Source organism: Lycium barbarum, chromosome 9 (genome assembly GCF_019175385.1).
Source record: "Lycium barbarum isolate Lr01 chromosome 9, ASM1917538v2, whole genome shotgun sequence".
NCBI classification, from domain to species: Eukaryota; Viridiplantae; Streptophyta; class Magnoliopsida; order Solanales; family Solanaceae; genus Lycium; species Lycium barbarum.
In genome coordinates, this window is record NC_083345.1 from 14,092,611 (window position 1) to 14,113,891 (window position 21,281).

At 38.7% G+C, this 21,281-nt stretch overlaps 1 pseudogene; it reads right to left on the reverse strand.

The window, feature by feature from the left end:
- Window positions 1–8,606: 8,606 nt before the first annotated feature.
- On the reverse strand, window positions 8,607–19,178 carry LOC132611673 (uncharacterized; annotated as a pseudogene).
- Between the last annotated feature and the right edge of the window lie 2,103 nt (window positions 19,179–21,281).

Sequence of the window (21,281 nt, forward strand, 5' to 3'; positions counted from 1 at the left end):
GCAGTTGGGCTTCGGCCCAATAACAATTTATGTATGTTGCTGTTGAATTCTGATCCTGTCTATTGGGCTTTAGCCCAAATTTTGTTTTCTATTTTGTGTTGTGGACAGAGGCTGAACAGGAAGGAGGTCATGTTGGGCCTTTAGCCCAACACCAAATGCGGAGGAATGACGAGTCCGAGAGACTCGTATGCGATGTTCATGCACAAAAGAAAGAAGAGATTAGTATACGATCAATAAACAAAGTCAAACATGTAAGATATAACTCCAAGCAAATTGGTGGATTATGTATACGCTCTGTATATTTGGCATATCTTATGTATATTTATACATAGTCAATCAAAGGGGGGATGAGAAAGAAAGTATTGTGGAGCTTCAGATGCATACGGTCCAATCCTTAGAAGAAAAAAAAAACAATTATTAAGCTCAAAAACCATGGCGGTGAACAACCAACAATGCAGCCCCAAATAACAAAAATGACAGCCAAGAATATAACACTTTGAACCATCACCTAACTATGACAGAAAACAAATTTCAAACATAGTAACAGGTGGTGCAACTCAGCAGCAGCAAGCTTTTAAAGAGTGACGCCATTTGACCTCATAACTAACCAAAACTTAGTTTAAAAATGCCGCAACCGACAGCTAAGCATAGCAGCCAAAGTGCAACAAAACAGAAACAGATAAGGGTCGAATTAGCATAGCCAGGAAAAAGAAAGAAGAAACAGGGATGACTTAAGCAAGAAGAGATGCTTTGGAAGCCATGTGATCATACAGAAGAAGTCAACAGTGCATAATAAGCATAGAGTCAAGTATGCAATGGTTCCATTGAGACAACATGACAGTTGAATAAGCAAGTATGTGAAGAGGAGCCATGCTTTTATAAAGGAAAAGGTACACCCAGCCATGGTTTACTAGGTCACTATCTATGCTGGTTGGAGTTGTTTTCCATGACACATTGGAAATAGTTCAAGCTTATGCAAGTTCACATTGGTTAACAGTTAAGGTGGGTCAGGGTCAGATCAGTTTGCATCTCATTTACCCTCAACTGAGAGTGTCAGCTTAGTCTAATGGGATTATCAATTAACCAACAGTGTCTAAATTAGCCCCCTTTTTAATCCAAAACTTTAGGGTGTCAACATTTTCTGAAAAAGACCAAACCATTTGATATTAAACTACATATTCTGAATTAATCTATTCAAAATCAATACGCAATCACAGAATCAGACAATGACTGAAGCAAAAGAAATAAATGAAAGGGAAAGGATTGGACAGCATTGTCTCATTTAGAACACAGAGCATATTCTAGAGATCATAAACAAAGGGAAATGATTTCAACTAGTATACTAACCAATGCCAAAGCCTTAAGTTTTGAATAAGACATCTGAGAGAGAGTATGCATTTAGTATGTTCATGTGGCATCAATCACATCCAGACTTAAACAGACAACTATATCAGTGTAAGCTAGCAAAATTGCAAGATTTTGGTTCAATACTAATCATGTAAAACCCAAGACAGTCAATTATGACAATATGAACTAGTATGAATCTCAAACCAACCTTTTAACATTGATCAGATTTCACTTTAACAAACAGTCATGACAATGTAAACTAGAGGAAACTACAACTAACTAGACGAGCTACTATTGTCTAGCATTAATCGAATTTGACTTAAACCACAAAGCGATGACAAGGTAAACTAGCCTTAGTCTCAAACTAACCATTCACCATTAATCTTATCAGTTTAAACAAACAGCCACGACCTTGCAGACCAAATAAAATCAACAACCAATATTGATATGTCGTATAATCATTTCGTCACATCTAAACCCAGGTAGATTACATTCATAACAGTATACATTATCTCGAACAAATAGAGCAAAAATGGATAATGTCGATCTGCTTTAATTATATACATAATATACCTAAGATATACACACCATGGTGTGTATATCAAATGTATATCAAATGTATACGTTCTTCTTACCTTGATAACCCACTGTATATCCTATGTATATTCGAATTTTAAATAAGTTCTAAGTCCTGTAAATTCAATCTAATCATCCAAACTACAACAGACATCTTTCGAATTCCATCTTTTAACGATTAATATCTTATCCTAACAGCTCCCAAACATCAAACAAACGATACAACAACAAAGAAAATATATAACTACTAAATATGGCAGAATAAATTAAATTCTTAACCAAAGCAGAAATTAAAGACTACAGGCGATAAATGTGTCGAAGTTTACCTTTTTTGCGCGCAGTGAAGTGGGTGTCGGCGACGTCGAATCTACTCTCTCGTTATGAATAGATTAGGACTCGACACAACTAAGCTCCAAAACCGTTGTCGCGGCTAAAGTCCACCCAAACAGAACAAAATGTTTAAACGACCTTAGAGTTTCGAGTGGTAATCAAAAAATGGGAAATTGTAAGAATGTGCTAAGGAAAAATGTTCAAGACCAGATTTTAAAAAAAGAAAAGACTAAAAATATTCGTGTATGACTAATAATTCCCCAATCGGTGTTAAATCTCCCCCTTTTTCTCGATCTGTTCTCTTGTTGATTTACCTCCCTTCCCCCTAAAATGGTTCCATTCGAGTTATATTTATAGGGTTTGATTTGTATTGACGAAAAAGAGAGGAGCCAGGGGAGCGTGTGTGGGGGTGAGGAAGCGCGGAAAGGGAAAAGGAGAGAAAAAGGAAAGAGGAAAAGGAGGGGATGAGAATGAGGGATCAGCGGCGGAGGAAAGGGAAAAGGAGAGAAAAAAGGAAAGAGGAAAAGAAGAGAGGGAGAGATGAAGGGGGCGGAAAAAATGTTAAAATTTTGTCCTGAAATTGGGGGGAGACAGAGAGAGTAGGGAGGACATTAGGCGTGGGGGACAAGAAGAAATGGAAGGGAGCATGAGTGAAAAGGTAGTCAAAAAGGAAGAAGCATGTGGAGCCTATTAAAGAAAAAGGGAAAAGAAATCAGGGGAGATGTGTGGCGTGGTGAAATGAAGAAAGAGGAATGCTGCAAAGTTTTCTTTCTTTTTTATTTTCTATTTTTGTTTTTCTTTTGGGGTAGATAGCTATTATCAAGAATTTACCCCTTGTAAAAATAATATTTTGATCAAATAAAAATTATAATACGTTGTTTTAAAATACGAGCTTCAAAATGAGTCCAACATTGATATACTTCCGAGCAATTGCTTATGAGATGAAAATTGTTGATTCTTCCTCCTCTATTTAATTATTCTTGGGTTTCTAATTTAATAACTAGTACAATATATACTATGTGAAGACAATTAATAATTAATATGTAGAAAATAAGGATTTAACAAAGTGTTGTCTTGTAATTAATTTAACGATTCTAAACCCGAAAAAAATGAAACGATGACGAATATTTAAAAATTGGTGATAAAGTAATGCTCGTGATGTTGATAGTAAAGTAGTGAAAATTAGTAATAGTGAAAATAAAGTGTTCAGCTCGTCAATAAATTTAGAAGCCCGAGTAAAAAATAAAGGAGGGACAAAATTGGGTGTCAACAGGTGGGCCATGGGTCTTCATCAGTACCAAGATTAACTTCTTTCAAAGAGTCTACTGTGGTCTTCACCCCTTCTTCAAGTTCTGGAGGAGCATCTCTGGCATCTTCATCCTCTCGAGGATCGCCATCATTGAAAGATATGTGGTAACACGAGGAGATATCCTCCAACTTCTCGGCAACCTCTATCTGAAATGAAGTATCTTGATCACTTTGTGCAGTAATATGATATGAAGAATCTACACTCTCCTCATCTTCGTCACGCTCCTTGGTATACACTACAGTGTGAGACTTTGCTTTTAGCACCTTTCCACATGAAATCACAAGCTTTGTTTGTTGTCTCATTCTAGAAGGAATCAAACTCTGTATATCCCTCTGGGTTCCAGGCAAAGCAAGCGCTTTCACGCTTTGATAATCTCTGTGGAACTTGTTCTTCCTTTTCTTCTTCAGTTTTAACGGCCCTAATCTCTCAAATACAGAAGCTTTTGTGGCCAACTTTCCAAGACGATCAAACACTGAAGGCCTTTTGTTGGAAGCAACAGACTCATCTTCCACAGTGACATAGTTGATACTTGCCCTTCTTATGGATATGCGAACTGGCGGAGGTTGTTTGTATCCCAAAACTTCACGTGATTGCATCATGATAGCTCCTGATGGAAGTTTCCCTAACTTTGATGGCTCGTTAGGGTTGTACCCAGCCTTGACAAATAACTTGTAAGCATTTGGATCAAAGCCTTCATTTGTACGTTTTGTAAGGAGTGCCATATTTTGTGGCGGATTCTGAGCCACAAAGTCTCCAAGTAACTTTGAGGATAAATTTATCGCATCAATTCGTCTGATGGGAAGAGTTAGCCCTCCTAGCGTATTTTCTTGAGCTTCAGATGGTTGACCTTCCTTTTTCTTCAACTTTAGGACATAGCAGAGCACGGGAGTTGTCTTCTTCTTTTTCAAAGACACGGTGTTCCCTTTATTGGGACTGGAGTGCGACACCTCAGCACCAACTTCAACTTTTCCAATAGTCTCATCAGCTCTTTCAGTTGCAATCTTATCACTCTTGGTCGTTGCGATGTCATCGACTTTTACTTCTCTCACCATGTAGTTCTTCAAGTAGAACTTCGCATCGACGAAGTGTGACTCTGCTTCAGTAAATGGCTTATCATCAGCAACTATCTTCTTTTCGACCCTGCCTTCGAGATACTTCAAACACTGATAGTAGGAGGATGGGACAACTTTGTTCTCGTGTATCCATGGCCTGCCAAGCAACATATTATACGAAGTCTTCGCGTCGATGACATGCATGCATGCACTTGATCACAAATCTTCGATGGTGATATCTACTTTGACAGCACCTATGGCTCGTTGCCCCCCTTGATTGAACCCTCGTATCATCAAGCGGTTTTCAGAAAGTTCTTCAGTTGTGATGCCAAGTTCCTTCATTGTACGAATAGGAAGAATGTTAACTCCGGATCCATCATCTATCAATATTCTGTTTATCCTCTTCTCGAGGGCATAACCCACCTTATACAATGGACGATTATGTAGTGTTTCACCAAGTAGAAGATCGTCATCTGTGAATGTGATTCTTATATCACATGTGTGTACCTCTTTCAAAGAAGATTCAACAGGCTTTTCAGATGTTGACAGAGACAATGTTGATAGGTTTTCATCATTTGCTTCCTCTTTATCAGTATTGAAGCATGATGCCTCAATGTTGTCTCGAGCAATCTTATTGTGGAACCAGCTTGGTAGGAATTCCCCCAAAGTCACAGGGCGTCGTGGTTCTTGGTGGTAGTTCTCCTCCACTTTTGCTTTCCTCGGACGCTCAACTGATTTCTGCTTCCTTGGTCTTCTAACCATCTTTTTCCTTGTTGGTTGTTTAGATGATTCTTTTCGTGGACTTGTTTTACAGCGTCTCCGCCTAGTCACCAGAATCCAACCTTCATCATTGGCTTCATCAACTTGGGTTCTGTCTTCCTCCAATGGTCCTCCCTCGTGTTCTTCAAAGCTGTATATCTGGACCGGATCAAAAGAGCCAAAGGTGATAGAGACTTGATTCGAACTTTCCTTCTCATCATCAAGCAGAATCTTGTTTTCATTAGCCAACTGCATAACTTTGTCTTTTAAGACAAAGCACTTCTCAAGAGGGTGACCCACAAGTCGATGATACTTGCAATAGTTCGGGTCGTTTGTTCTTCCAGCTTCATTGGGCCGCTTCATCTCCGGTAACTCAATGAGCTTCAACTCAAGTAGTTCATAAAAAATTTCAGGGACATCAGAATCCAGGAAGGGGTATTCTCTTTCTTGCTTCTCCTTCAAGGTAGACTTTCGGCTTTTGTTGTCTTGGAAGGAAGTTGCTTTCATACTTTGCTTCTTGCTCACCTTCGTAGTAAACTTTATAGGCGCGACGTTGACGTTCATGGATTCTTTATTATCACTCTTGGGGACAAACTTGCTCCATTTCTTGGGTTCCTGCTTGTCCTTTCCTTTGCGAGGGTCGTAGACAGGCATTACTTCATTCCCAGTGGAAGACATGCTCAACTCCATGTCATGAGCACGAGTAGCTAGTTCTTCAAAAGATTTTGTCTTAATTCCTTGCAATATGTAGTGAAGCCCCCAATGCATTCCTTGGATACACATCTCTATCGCAGAAGCTTCGCTGAGCCTATCTTTGCAGTTTAGACTCGCATTTCTCCATCGGTTGATGAAGTCAATAATTGGTTCGCCCTTCCTCTGGCGAGTGCTTGTAAGCTCGACCATGGTCACGGTACGCCTTGTGCTATAAAAGCGATTGAGTAACTCCTGCTCTAGTTGCTCCCAACTATCGATAGAATTAGGCTCGAGATCAGTGTACCAGTCAAAGGCATTCCCCTTGAGAGAGCGGACGAACTGCTTGACAAGATAGTCTCCATAAGTCCCAGAGTTGTTACATGTTTCAACAAAATGTGCAACATGTTGTTTTGGATTTCCCTTGCCTTCAAAAAGTTGAAATTTGGGAGGTTGATAACCGGCGGGCATCTTGAAGCTATCAATTCTTGTAGTGTACGGCTTTCCGTAAGTAAACGAAGACTTGGCAGCAACTTCGTACTTATCCTTGATAGTCCCTTCGATGAACTCCTTTAGTCGGTCAAGCGGAATCATCCCTTCAGAAGAAACAGGAATTTCCTTGGTAGGTGGTACTTGCTTTGCACGTGGTTCAGTCTCTTGTACTTCTGGACCCTTCCCAGGTGCGTGGCTGGATTCTCCTTCCATCAATCCATCCATCTTGTCCATCAACTTCCCAATCCGGGCGTCTTGATTTTGCACATGCTTGGCCAAGCCATCAATCACCTTTGGAAAATTTGCTAGTGTCTCCTCCATTGACGAAGCGTTGGTTACCATTACTTGCATGATTGTTGGGGATGTTGGAGAATAGCATGGATTATCACATAAGTTGATCTTTGAGTGGCCTACTTCATTTGGTGTGAGTGGAGAGGATCCGTCACTTGAAGTATCATCGTCTTCCTTCATAGCAGAGTTCTTGGATCCAGAGAGATCAAGTAGAGCTAGAGTCTTCTTAATCTTTTCAGCAATGCTGCTTCCTTCCTCCGATGCATCAGTAGAGGATCTCGCTCCTTTTGGAGATAAAGATCCAAAAACAGGAGTTGTTACGGATGAGACTTGGAGTACTTGTTGTCCCAACATGCTTGCTTTGCTCCTCGTAACTGGTCCAATGCTACCAAAGGTAATGTCGAAGATGCTTTCCACATCAGCAGAGAACTTGGAGCTAGCAACCTTGGAGGAAACTGATTTGGAGTTGATCTTCTCTGAAGTCATCTCGATGTTGTTAAACTTTGATGATTGAAAAGTTGAGATGAGAGGTAGAGATTGTCCCACTGGGCGTGCCAGAATTTGAAGACAATAAAATTCGCGTCGAGAAAATAATAATCAAGACAGGAAAATATCGCAACAATCTTTGTATTTGATTTCAGAATATGAGTGTTACAATCTCTATTATTCCTCTGATTCGTCTTTTCAACAATAATTTCAAGGGCTTTTGAGCTTATTCTTGAACTTGATGGATTTGATCTTGACTTGTACTTGAATTCAAGGGCTTTTGAGCTTGATCTTGAATCTGGTGTCTTGATCTTGAACTTGTACTTGGATTCAAGGGCTTGAAGCTTGATCTTGAATCTTCGTCTGGATCTCTAGAACTTCTAGAGAAATACTTGAATGCTTGAATGCTTTTAGCTTGTAGAGAAATCTGCAGCGTTTGATCCGCGAGCTCTCTCTTACTTCTTGTTAGAATTTCTGTCATTTTTCTGAATTATGAGACCCCTATTTATAGTTGTAGGATGGAGGAGGTGTGATAAGGACAGGCTTCTTTCGACCAATCAGATTTAAGCTGACATGTCGATATTTGATTGGCCGGAACATGTCATTTGTACACGTGGCGTATCTTCATTGGCCTTTGATTTGACTAGGCATGCTGCATCATTTTGACACATGGCATGATCCTATTGGCTCCTTCGTTTGACTTGGCGTGCCACGTCATTTGACATGTGGCATCAATTTGGGCCTCTTGAATAAGATGACATCTTGGGCTTGACAAAGTGGACTCTTCATTTGTAGCCCAATTAAATGGACTAGCCCAATGAATTTGGACCATTACTTAAATCCATATTTATTGGACTTTAAATAATTAACCCAATTATATTAATCCGTAATCTTTATTTGGACTAATATATCTTGAATTTAATATAATCCAAATTTCTTACGGATTTAAATTCAATAAAATTTCGTTATCTACAATACCCTTAGCTCGAAAGAAAAGAAAAGAATTTAAAAAAAAGTATCAAGTAAAACATGAGTCATATCTTGATCAAACACAACCATAAACACATTGACAAGAGAATCAATCCTTTTATGCTATATTCCTTGAATTGTATAAAATATGAGTCATATCTTGATCAAACACAACCATAAACACATTGACAAGAGAATCAATCCTTTTATACTATATTCCTTGAATTAATACAAACTAGGTAGTTGACTATAAAAAAAAAAAGAATTTAAAAAACAAAATCTGACCTATTACATAAAGTAGGTAACTAAGGATTTTTTTTTTGTATAATGTCTCCACGAAAAATTATCCTTTTTGGATGGTTTTCTTGTTTTTCACAGCTGCTCTTTCCACGACTACAAATATCTGGTGCTAAATTGTGTAATTGAGGATCAGTGGATAAAAGACTAAGCATAACCATATCTCTTGGTTTCCCATTAAGAAGATAATACTTCCTAAAAACACCTTCCTTTGTAAAACCTACCTTCTCCAACACCCTTTGTGATGCTGGATTTTCAACATCCACCACAGCTTCAAGCCTGGCCAAGTGTGTCCAGTCTACCAAGATGGTGGCTGCTGCCATTTTCACCGCCTTAGTGGCGATCCCTTTGCCCCAATACTTTGATGCTAATTTGTATCCAATTTCGGCCCTGCACCTATTACTTCCGCCTTTAATCATACCTCACCGAAAATCTGATCCACCAAAGGCGGATACAGTAATAGAACCAATTGGCTTGCCATTTAAGCAAAATGCTCCGTACCATGGATGTGGCATGACAACATCAACAATGTATCTCGTCGCGTCTTTTTTGGATAGGAAGTGTCGCAAGAACAAAATTTACTAATGTTTTCGTCTGTGATAAATAGTGTAAATATGTAGTAAAAGAATATTTTGTAAATCTTCTATTTTAGGTTAGTATAGTTTGTATCCTAATAGGACACTGTAACTATGGTATATTTACCAACTCAATCAATGAGAATAATCACGGAATTAATCTCTTTCATGGTATCAGATACTAGGGTTTCTTTTCCTTCTCTTCCGTTGCCCTAATTCTCCGACGTCCTCTACCCATTTTTTTGACGTCTTCTTCTTCGATTTCCGTCCATTTTTCTTGCCTTCCATCAATGGCAGACACCAAGTTCCATCCTGTTTTGGCTGTCCCCAACATCAAGAATCACATCCCAATCATTCTTGAGATGGAAACGGATCATTATTCGGCCTGGGCCAAATTATTCAAACTTCATGCCTGGTCTCACCGTGTCCTTTCCCACATTCTGCCAACCGGAAAGGAGAAGGCTCCTACCACCGACGACGAAAAGGAGTTGTGGTCCACTTTGGATGCCACGGTACTTCAATGGGTATATGCAACCATCTCCACGGACTTATTGCATACAATAATCGAAAAAGACCTATCGGCAAAGGAGGCCTGGGATCGCCTCCGTAATCTTTTTCAAGACAACAAAAACTCTTGTGTCGTTGCTTTGGAACATGATTTCTCTCATGTCAAGATGCGGGATTTTCCAAACGCTTCGGCGTATTGCCAACGTCTCAAGACCTTGGCCGATCAACTTAAGAGTGTGGGGGCTCCGGTGACCGACAACCGCCTCGTTCTCCAACTGGTGGCTGGACTCCCAGAGGCATACAAGAATTTGGATACCTACATCCGCCAAAGTAAGCCTCTTCCACCATTCTCCGAAGCTCGGTCAAGTTTGTGCCTTGAGGAAAAGGCGTTGGCTGAAATGCACGATGACTCGCCCGCGGCTATGGTGGCTAATTCCAAACGTGATTTTGATGACTCTTCTCATCTGGAAAATTCTGGTCGTTCTCACCATCATCGGGGCAAAAATAACAACAAAAACCGTGGCTCTAGCGGCGGGAATAATAACGACGGTGGCCGTGGTTCGGGCGGCGGCAGTAGCAGCCGACGCCGTGGAGGACGCCCCTCAGGTGACCAGCAGCAGTGGCAACAACCCTCATCACCGTGGCAGTGGGGTTGGATGCCTCAGTGGGCTCCCCTTGCCCGTATCCTACCACACAGTGGGCTCGGCCACAGCAGCAGTGGCAGCCGCCATCTTCTTCGTCTGGCCCGAGGTCGCTGGCCCAACCTGGCATTTTGGGCTCGCGACCACAGCAGCAGGCATATGCAGCCGCGGGCCCCCCGACGCAATGGACTCCGACGGATATTGAATCGGCTATGCACACGATGACGTTGAACCAACCCGATTCGAATTGGTATATGGATACCGGCGCCACGTCTCATATGACATCCACAAAAGGTACTCTCTCGTCTTATTTTAATTTGAGCAATCGTAATACTGGCATTGTTGTTGGTAATGGTAATTCAATTCCAATTCGAGGTTGTGGTCATGCTAAATTGTCTCCCCCGAACCCTCCTTTATTGTTAAACAATTTTCTTCATGCGCCAAAACTCATAAAGAATTTGATATCGGTTCGTAAATTTACTACTGATAACTATGTGAGTATTGAATTTGATCCTTATGGGTTTTCTGTGAAGGATTTCCGGACGGGGATGACTCTCATGAGATGTAATAGTAGGGGTGCTCTCTATCCATTGTCCACCTTCAAATTTTCCACCAATTCACCGTCGACTTTTGCTGCCTTGTCTTCTACCCGTTGGCATGATCGTTTGGGCCACCCGGGAGCTTCTATTTTGGATTTTCTTAGGCGTAATAAAAGCATTGAATGTAATAGTTTTAGTTCATCTAGTATTTGTCATTCTTGCGTTCTTGGTAAACATGTTAAGTTTCCATTTGCTAGTTCTATTTCCGAAACTTTGTTTCCATTTGACATTATTCATAGTGATTTGTGGACTTCTCCAATTTTGAGTTCTATGGGCCATCGTTATTATGTTCTGTTTTTGGATGATTTTACCAACTATTTGTGGACTTTCCCTTTGGCTAGAAAATCTGATGTTTACTCAAAATTCATGGATTTTAAGACCCATATTCTTACTCAATTTGAACGTCCTATCAAGAATGTCCAATGTGATAATGGGAGGGAATATACTAATAGTCAATTCGGAAAATTTTGTGCATCCAATGGGATGTCTTTCCGTCTTCGTGTCCTCATACATCCTCTCAAAATGGGAAAGCAGAAAGAAAAATTCGTTCACTAAATAATGTCATCCGGACTCTTTTTGCTCATGCCTCCATTCCTCCGTCTTTTTGGCATCATGCATTACAAATGGCGACGTATCTCATTAATATTTTACCAAGTAAGCTATTGGGTCACAAATCACCTTTAGAGGTCCTTTACCAACGGAAACCATCTTATTCTCATCTCTGAGTCTTTGGGTGTTTATGTTATCCCCTTTTTTCCGTCTACTACTATTCACAAATTGCACCCTCGGTCAACTCCATGTGTCTTTTTGGGATATCCACCAAACCATCGTGGCTACAAATGTTTTGATTTATCCTCAAATAAAATCATTATTTGTCGTCACGTTTTATTTGATGAGACTCAATTTCCGTTTTCCAAAATCCATACTCCGGCTCCCATCTCTTATGACTTCCTTGATGATGGCCTCTCTCCTTACTTGATCCATCATATAGCCGCCAGCCCTCCACCGCTGCCCTGTCCCCCTCCGTCGCTGCCCGTGACTCAGGACCACACCGACCCCTCCCCACCTGGGCAGCAGCCTCCATCGTCCTCTACGCAGGACCAGTCCGCCCCTCTCCCCTACCAGCTTCCCACCACCCCGCAAAACTCGACCATTTCTCCACCTGTCCAGCCCAATGCCCACACACGCATGGTCACTCGTAGTCAACACGGGATTTTCAAACCCCAAGCACCCATTTAATCTACATGTGGCGGTTACCAAGTCCCCCATACCTCGTAAACCGTTGGATGCGCTACGTGACCCGAATTGGAAATTGGCCATGGATGATGAATATGATGCTCTTATTAAAAATAAGACGTGGGATTTGGTACCCCGTCCACCTAATGTGAATGTTATTCGGTCTATGTGGATTTTTACTCATAAAGAAAAGTCTAATGGTGATTTTGAGAGGCATAAAGCCCGTCTTGTAGGTGATGACAAAACACAACAGGTTGGCATTGATTGTGGTGAGACTTTCAGTCCGGTCGTGAAGCCAGCAACGATTCGCACTGTCTTAAGTCTAGCTCTATCTAAACATTGGCCCATTCATCAGTTGGATGTCAAAAATGCATTTCTTCATGGCGAGCTCAAGGAGACGGTTTATATGCATCAGCCTATGGGTTTTAGAGACCCATCTCGTCCCGATTATGTGTGTTTGTTGCGCTAGTCCTTATATGGGCTTAAACAGGCACCGAGAGCTTGGTATAAAAGATTTGCTGACTTTGTTTCTTCCATTGGTTTTGCTAATAGCAGGTCTGACCACTCCTTGTTCATCTATCGCAAAGGGCACCACTTGGCTTACATTTTACTATATGTGGATGATATTATTCTTACTGCTTCTTCAGATGCTCTCCGCTGTTCTATTATGGGCCTTCTTGGCTCAGAATTTGCTATGAAGGACTTAGGTCCTTTGAACTATTTTCTTGGCATTGCGGTGACCCATCACAAGGGTGGCATGTTTCTATCACAACGAAGTTATGCTACGGACATTATTGAACGTGCAGGAATGTCCTCGTGTAAGCCTTCTTCCACTCCGGTTGACACTAAACCGAAGGTCAGTGCCTCTTCTGGCGATCTGTGTGACGATCCCACTCATTTCCGGAGCCTTGCAGGTGCTCTTCAGTATCTTACCTTCACCAGACCGGTTATTTCTTATGCCGTACAGCAGATTTGTCTTCATATGCATGCTCCACGAGATACGCATGTTGACACCCAATTTTGTCCCTCTCCTATTTAAGTTACCCGGGTTTCTAAATTTACTGACGAGCTAAATACTTTATTTTCACAACTATTATTTTCGCTACTTTTATTTTTTAACATTATAAGTATTACTCTATCACAAATTTTAAACGGCTAGTCATCGTTTCGTTTTTTTCGGGTTTGGACTCGTTAAATTTATTACAAGACCACATTTTGCAAAATCTTTATTCTTCTACATATTAATTATTTATTGTCTTTACATAATATATATTATACCAGTTATTAAATTAGAATCCCAAAATATTTAAATAGTGGAGGAACGGTCAACAATTTTCAGCCAATTAATGGCTTAAAATACAAATACAATATTATTTTCCTACCCAAATAAACAACCCACATTTTAATACCCAACCCACATTTATATCAGCCCATATTTAAATTAATAGGCCGGCCCAAACGAATTATTGGCCAGCCCATTACCCGACCCGGTCCAGCCCATCCATTTCCCCTCCCCTTTCTACCCTAATCCCTTTTTCTTTCCCATTTTTTTTCCTTTCAGCCGACACCCCCACCCTCTTCAGCTCTCTCTCTTTCTCTTCTTCATCTCCTCGCCGCCGCTACCCCACTCCCCCGCTCCTCTCCACTCACCACAACACGCTCCTCTCCACTCACCCGACATCACTCCCCCGCTCCTCTCCACTCACCACAACACGTTGTTCCCCACTTCTTCTCTCATACGCTCCTCTCTCTCTCTTCACTTGAACACAAACGAAACCCTATAAATGTGATCCGAAGTTGAACGGGATTTTGGGGGGACAAAAATTGCTTTTGGGTCCGTAGCATGACCTGAGATTTCACACTACTTTGATTTGTTTCTTGAACATTTTTTCATAGAAGAATTTATGGGTTTGGAGTTCGGTTCAGCCGCCTTGAAATTTCTACATTTTTATCACTATATCTCGGATATATGCATCTGAAATGTTGATAGGTTTACAAAAGATAACTGGGTTTCAACAAAATTCAATTTTCAGTTGCGACTTCCATTAACTCTACGTTTAGTTTACATTTCCTTTTTTTTTCTTTTGTTGAGTTCGAGTTCATCGTGTTCGAGCGAAGATCCGAGATTCATACCCCTGTTCACTGCACCAACAAAAGGTCAGTGTATTTCTCGTTTACTTTGAATTTAAAGTTTCTGATGTGTTCATGTTCTATTATGTGTTTGGGGTTGTTGGATTTTCTTCGAATTTTTATGTGTTAGGTATCCTGAAATTCTGAATGTTCGTTTTCTAATTATCGATGATGTTTTAATATAAGTTATAAACTTGCACGGGGTAGATTGATTTATGCAGTTGATGTTGTTTAGATTATGGTGTCAACCTAGTGTCTTTGACTAAAATATGATTAGGCTTTTTGAAGTTTTTTTGTATAGGTCCAGGTTATAAATTAGTTGGTTAATTCGACCTTGCTGTGATACACCTTAGTTTTGGTCCCAATTTACCCATCTGTGTTTGCATGCAAGGGTTGGGTTTAAGTTGACAAAAAAAAAAATCAGATTTAGACTAACGACGATTGTCTTGCGATAGGTTAGTATGTGTCAGTGGTTGTGTATGTGAGTATAAAATCTAAATGCCCTCATGTGGTTTATTTGCGATTAGATTAATTCATAATGGTCATTCATTTAATCCGAATCAGTAATCTTGGTCTGTGACTTAGGTGGGTGGTTTAGTTCGTATAACAGTTAAGCACGTATCAATGGGTTGGTTTAATTTGGTTTATTTGACCGCGTGGATCATTCTGAGATTATCATTATATATTCCATGCGTTATAGTCTATTATGTTAAGCGTCGCCATTTGTTAGTTTAGCCTGTCGAGTTTAAATATATCTCCAAGCATTATGTAATCGATTCGTGTTGAACATGTATTCTAGATTAGTTGGTTATTCTGTAACAGAGTTAAGATATGGATGATTTCTGATCTGTTTTTGTGAAGGATATGCTGGTTTGGTGTGGCTTAGTATTTGTTTGAGTATTGATTCTGTTTTGGATCATATTTGAATCAAATTTGTAGTTTGAGTGATTTTCCTCTTGTTTGGAACCTCAGAATTACATATTGAAATTCAGGATCAGCCCGATATGCTCACTGATTGCTATAATGTTTAAGACTATAAAAAATGAGAAGGTGGGAACATCCTGTCTAGTCTCTACTTTGCTATTTTATTTGGATCTTATCCATCTCAAAAAGAATACGAAAGTTTTGGTTTTCAAAAGTTTATTCGGATACGCACATCTTGTTTAACTAATATGAGTTTAGTTTAGGAGCATGTATTAGATGTTAGTTGCATACATTTGACAATTTTCGATGCTTTGAAGTCCCTGCCGCCATTTTAGTTGTTTGGATTTTTGCTCATTCGGATATGCATGTATGAGATTGACTCAAAATGCCTCATAGACATTTAAAATGATTAATGCCATAGTTATGAGTGTTTCATATGCTTTGTGTCGTCTAATACTATCATTGACATGCTAATATACACTTGTCCACTGTTTCACCTAGATGTTTTAGCTGCCTTCATCCTTTAAGGTTTCTTTAAGAGCTGTTTTTGTAGACTTAAGGCAATTGTGTTCTGACCTCTATGAAAAGTCACTGATTCTGATGAAACCAGAAACATGAGCTTCTCTTTATAAAACCATGACGAGAGCGTAACTTGGAAATGGTTGTAATTTTACAAAGTGAATAGGAATGTAATTTCAAGCATGTTTGTTTGTTGATTGAGTAGTTATAACTCTTGCAGTCCATGTGCGTCAACTATCAAGTGTTGATTTAAAGCTACACTTCCCAAACCTCCCTGATTGACCGAAGGAGTAAAAATACTAACTCTAAACTTACGTAATATTAAGTAGGTTGCACTATGACCAAGAATCTGCATAACCTTTTTTTTTCATGATCATGGAAACTATTAAGTGATAACTGATGCAACTCCATGTGATTTATCACTATGCTGGTATTTGTTAGTACAGGGGTCCTTAGGACTTGTATTCAGTTCCCTTTAGTGTCCTTTAAAATGCTCCTATTTTTTGTGATTGCTTCTAGTCTAAACTGCTTCAGTCTGAGTTCGCAAGAACACTCACTGATCCAGTTTTAATCCATCCTCTATTAGAAGTTGATAAACCTATTTTTTATACTAAGATAAAAATGCATTTCAAATCATGTAGTTCTCTCTGTTTGACTAAATGTTATTCCCAAACTGCCCATGAGCATGTAACCATGTTTATATCTGTGAGTCTCCTGACATTTGCCTGCCTGTTTTCTTCTATGTTATTTTGTCCTGCTACCTGCTTGTTGTGCATGAATTTATGCAGTCGGCTGGCATATCCTTAAAAGCTTTAAGATTCTAAATCTTTCAAACTTTTGTGCTAAATTAGGGTTGGATCTGTTTCCATATTCATCTATCCTTTGTTTGTCCAAATGATGGAATTAAAATGAATTAAAATAGGGATGTTATCATGCTTATATGCTAGAAGAGTCAGAACACTCCTCATCCCTGTTTGAAACTTAGCCATATCATGCATGCCTTTTTTCTTCTTTTCCTGTTTTAGCTTAGCGATGTCCTACAATTTATGGTATTTGATCCGGTGTTCCTTTTGTTTGAATAGTTTGTACCATTTCAATGAAAAGAGGGTCTGATTTCGCCACCTCTGCTGTAGCAGGCCTAACATTTTTTTAATTTAACTTCCTTTGTTTTGTGAAATATCTGCTTTACTCATTATTCATTCCCCCAGATTCTGCCAGTGGCTTTTTCCAGTTCGACCAAATCATCATTGCATTGTGAATGTTGGAGCACGTATATACAATATAACGAATTAGTCCCTGTGTTTGAATCTGTTAGCCCGAATGTTGCTGAGTGTTGGGTACTTTGAGTTAATTTTCGTCATTAAGTCAATTGTACATTTTTTCCAAACTGAGTTGCACCTGAAACTAAACTCAACTGCGTTCCTGGGATAATTTTTGGCCACATTGCTACTTTCTTTAAAGTTTCAACTTCGTTATTTGGATTGATTCTTAGTTGTTGTTTGAACGCAATAACTGGTGTATTCTTGAAAGGAATAACTGCTGCCCTTTTGAACTGAGCTCTGTCGCATTCGGACTTGAGTTTTTGCTACATTTTTAGCTAAGTTTTCTGCTCTGTTTACTGACGCCCTCTTGGAAAATCGTTGAGCCTTTAAAATCCCTTCTGATAAGGATGCTCTCATGATGTCATTGTTATCTTGCTGCTACATCTGCCATGCTTGCTTACCTTCTTTCCTTGTTTTCTTGTTTAGAAATATATTAGCCATAGGCAGTCCCCGTTTTAGCTGAAATCTATTGGCCTGTTTTGAATTTAATTATATATGTTTAATCTTATTTGTGGGTTATGTACTAATCTCTTTTCCTTCATTTTTTTTTTCTATGCATGACATCTCGCATACGAGTCCAAGCGACTCGTCGTCTTCTCCCACATTTGGCGTTGGGCCAAAAGCCCAACACAACTCCTCTCGAGTCAGCCCTATATAGCAGTAGCCAATTCGCAGCCAAACAAGAAAATAAAATCTGGGCCGAAGCCCAACAGACAGAAACAACCCTCAGCAATATACGAAGAAAATTTGTTGGGCCGAAGCCCAATAATGATCAGGGTCGTAGCAGCCTTAATAAATGGGCTTGACACATTCACTCCTTACTCTCTTCCTTATTTTTTTGTTGTGTATTTTTATTTGCTTTGTATGACTAACATCTTATTTTATTTTATCAACTTAGATAAATTCTAGTATATTAAGGGTTGTAGCTTAATAATGGGTAGTTAATTCCACAAATTTATATTCACTTCTCAGTTATGTTCTAAACTATTAATGGTATCTATAACATTTATTCGAGTAATGGATTTTCAAATAGCATGACTATATATTTCAAGTCAAAGGAATCTTACTTTATTTTACTATCTTAAAATTCTCAAAACGTCACTAATATGTAAATATTAATCCAAGTATTCTTTATAAACATTTTTAAAGACGTATTCAACTATGCATACCTTTAGCCGAATTAGTTAAATAAGTTAATAAAAAATAAAACTCACCTCTTTGCATCCTATTTATAAAATAAGTCTAGATTTTTCTACACCATTGTATTCATATAACATCATTTTTTATCTAAAGATCATATTTGACGAATCATCTTTTAAAAGGCCATCAATCATAAGCAGATGGTTATTCAGACACAAGTCTCCGTTTATTGGACCTCAACGATGTTGATGATTTCATGGAATGGTTTGCAGATGAAAATGTTAATAAGTTCTGTTCGTGCTACAATTTCACAACATCCAAAGAAGACGCGATGAGATGCATTACTGATATTGTTATACCACATCCATGGTTTCGAGCAATTTGCTTAAATGGCAAACCAATTGGTTCTGTTTCTGTGTCACCATTTCATGGAAGTAATAGGTGCAGGGGGGAATTGGATACGAGTTAGCATCAAAGTATTGGGGCAAAGGGATCGCCACCAAGGCAGTGAAGATGGTGGCAGCTGCCTTATTTGCGGAGTGGCCCCACTTAGAGAGACTTGAAGATGATTCGTCTAAATAGTACTTTTCAAGAACATCAAATTCAGGTTTTACAAAATTCGAGCTTTAACACAATACCAATGTGTAACAGGACGTGGATCTAACGCAGTACCATCATCACAAGATGGTTCAAATGATGCAGATTCAATTAAGATGGCAGCTCCACTTTTCTTCTTCATTCTCTTCATTGCTTCATATGCTTCAACATTCAACATGGCCTGAGATTTTTGGCTACAACTTTCATTGAATATGGAATTGCTCTGTTGATAGATTCAGATTTACAGCTTCTTATTTTATCTATTACTGGCTCTTTTTTGTTTTAGTTCATATGATCTGCAGTCATTTTCATGATGGGGATTAGTAGTTATTGTACTTGTCATTCTTTAGTTACATTATTGTTCTTGAATTGTGTCCACACATAATACATTTTTGTATTGGATTCGGTACGTATTAGTTGGATATTTCAATTTGGCTGACTGATCTATAAGTTACCTAATCTCAGAGCATAAGCATGCTTGCAAGTTAATTAACCAAAAAAACAAAATTTTAATAAAAGAAAATAAAGACGCGTGTTTCAACTGATCCACCGCTCTACCTTCTCCTTTAAATAGGTTTTTGTCTGCAATATGTTTCGAATCCATGACGTGTGCCTAAAGAACAAGACTTATTCCATATTCTTGATCAAACACAACAACGATAATAACATGGCCAGTAAAATTCGACTAATGGGGTCTGAGGAGGATAAGATGTACGCAGGTCTTCCCCCTACCTTTGTGGGGTAGAGAGGTTGTTTCCCATAGACCCTTAGCTTGAAAGAAAAGAAAAGAATTTAAAGAAAAGTATCAAGTAAAATATGAGTCATATCTTGATCAAACACAACCATAAATGTTAGGTCCAAGGTTTCACCTATTAATTTTGATGATAACAAACCAATATAATTATTAATAAAAGAACATTTACTTGTGGTAAATTTATTTTTGATACAGGTTTATTTGATTAAGAAGGATTTGGTGAGTATCTAATCAAATATGGAAGAAAAAGATTTCCCAAATCAAGCTACAAGAATCATGGAAAGGATATTTACTATAGTGAAGATTTATTACAATATTAATTTTATGGAAGAAAAATATCTCTATCGCTACACTACAATCTAGAGGTTGGAAAATCTATGAAATCAAGAAAAAAGAGGTTGAGACTATTTGCTGGAAATTCTCCTACGAAGACATTTACAAAGAAAGAATATTTCCACTACAACCTATTTTGGGAAGCATAACGTAGCAAGAGTTATGAAAATATGAGGTGCTGAGTAATATATTTTACGGCTAAATGTGAAGGAAGGAAAGCACACAAAGATGCAGCAGTAACTAAATATATAAAGTCCAAATTCAAGAAGACGAATGTGATTATATTCTAATCAAGGTCCACCGTGAATGAAGAGTATCTTGAAATTCTCTTGGATTGTCTAAATAAAAGTTCATACTTGTACAAGCCAGAAAAAAAAAAGAGTGCAGAGAAATTAGTGGGAGAATATTATATTTTGAAAAGAAAAAAAAAGATATTCTACGGAATGGAAATATATTCAAATTTGAGATTTGAATATATTATGGAAAGGAAGGTATTGGATTTACACTACAAAATTATGGAAACATGAGATGCTGGAGAATATACTTTTGGTGCTCAAAGGAAAGAAAATATTCAAGGCTGTTATTGAATCCAAGGCTGGACGATATAATAGACAAGTATATTTTTAAATATGACTAAAAGATACTTCATCAAGAAATTAAAGGGAAGTGCAAGAATGGTCAAAGACTCGTAAAAGGAAAAGTGCTACGTGAGATGTGATCTAGTATTAAGGAAAGATAGATATTATAATAAAGGAGCATAATTGTCAAAGTTGTACTTATGGAAAGATTACCTACCAAGATGCAAGGAAAAGGTAATTTTGGATAATGCTAACAATTATGGAAGAGGATCTGCTAAGAAGGAAATACAATTAAAAGCCTTGATTCAAAGAAGACAAAATAGAACGAAAAAGATCTTTCTATTCTACAGGAACAGATTATACATGGAATGAGAATTCATTCTCCATCAAGGGGAGCATTCAAAGGAACGTTGGAGAAGAAGTCAACAACAAAGAAAATTCTTTTCCAAAATCAGAAGACAGTTCAACGACTAGAATATTCACAGATCGAGTATAAAAAGAGAAGACACTACAATAGTTGTAGCACGCAGCCACTTATACTTTCGTCTCAACCTTCTCAAGTTCTTTGCTCTACTTTCATAAGCATTGTAATCCTGAGTGACTTACTGTGTAAACAAAAAAGAGAGGAGAGATATAGTATAGTTGGTGAGGCTTTGTATTGAGAGGTTGTGTCATTGTTCGTTTCTTTGGTGAGCGAGTGAAAACCAACCTTGTAAACGTTGGTGGTGAACGAGGAAAACCACAAAGGATGTACTCAACTCAAACTACAAAGAGCTTAAAGAGATAACCTCTTTGCAACCCAAGGGGACTGGATTAGGATACCACATT